Source organism: Oryx dammah, unplaced genomic scaffold, assembly GCF_014754425.2.
Source record: "Oryx dammah isolate SB20612 unplaced genomic scaffold, SCBI_Odam_1.1 HiC_scaffold_27, whole genome shotgun sequence".
Lineage (NCBI taxonomy): Eukaryota > Metazoa > Chordata > Mammalia > Artiodactyla > Bovidae > Oryx > Oryx dammah.
In genome coordinates this window covers 66,163,418-66,164,827 of record NW_024070211.1, presented here as the reverse complement: position 1 = coordinate 66,164,827, position 1,410 = coordinate 66,163,418, and positions in this window count along the sequence as shown.

The following is a 1,410-nucleotide window of genomic DNA, read 5'->3' as shown; positions in this document are numbered from 1 at the left end:
GGCAGGGATGGCTGGCAGGCAGTGTTCAGTTTTGACTACAGTTGAGACTGATCACAGTGTGGTGATCAGAGTTCTTACATGAAGGCTTGGGGCTCCCAGAGAGAGTGCTTCATGATACAGAAAACAGAAGCTTCTAATATCTTAAGTTCTACACCCATAGTTTGTACTGCATCACTTGTACAGTATTTTCAAGGTTAACTGAAAGAAGAGGCTACTCACTATCTCTGTCTCATGCATTCCATTTACATCACGGCCAGGCTTCTGCCCCTCCTCTCCTAGTCCCTTGAGACTTCGTCCCCTGACACTTATCTCCCTGGGGTCACCAAGAGGCTCCTCATCACCAAATTCAAAGGCTATTTTTTCTATCTGTATTTTATGAGTTCTCTGGAATGGCTGACTTCGTCAACCATTCCTTTCTTGAAGCTCTCCTTTCTTTGATTTTCACAATAGTTTATTTTCTTCCTTCCTTTTATTTTTTAAAATAAATTTATTTATTTTAATTGGAGGTTAATTACTTTACATTATTGTATTGGTATTGCCATACATCAACATGTATCCACCACAGGTATACACATGTTCCCCATCCTGAACCCCCCTTCCTCCTCCCAGATGTTGGTGAACCTCAGGGAGATTCTCTCCTTTGGCCTCTTGCTTTTATTTTCCATTAGTGTTTCTCTACTAAGGATGATAGTGCTACCCAGGGACATTTGGCAATGTTCACAGTCAGTTCTGGTCATCACAGGTGGAGCTATGGGGAAGTACTCAGTAGAAGCCAGGAGTAGAGGCAGATATCTTCGATACACAGGACAGCCTCATGCAACAAAAATTTCATGCATGCTCAGTCTCTCAGTCGTATCTGATTCTTTACGACCCCGTGGATTGTGATTCACCAGGCTCCTCTGTCCATGGAATTTTCCAAGCAAGAATACTGGAGTGGATTGCCATTTCCTATTCCAGGGGCTCTTTCTGACCCAGGGATCAAACCCTTATCTTTTGCATCTCCTGAATTGGCAGGCAGATTTTTTTTTTTTACCCTGGGAAGTCTCACAACAAAGAATTATCTAGTCTTAAGATTCAGAAGCCCTGCTATGGTTATAAAAAGGGCACTGGGGAGAGGGTGAATCTTGCCAGCTTTGCCTTTGGCAGGGAGCTGTCTCTGAAAAGGGCTCTCCTTGGTGAATAGCATGGTGTGATGGTCAAAGGCTTCACAGTAGATGGATCTAGGTTCAGATCTTAACTCTTCCCAAAGTTGACCAAATCAGATAATCTATAGTAAATACTAAGTACACAGCAGGTTCATAAATGTTAGTCTTTCCTTTTAAACCACATGACGTAGTAGATATCCCTCTCAAGGCTGGACTTAGTTCACCATTTAAAACTTAGGCAGTACCTGCTGCTGCTGCTGCTGCT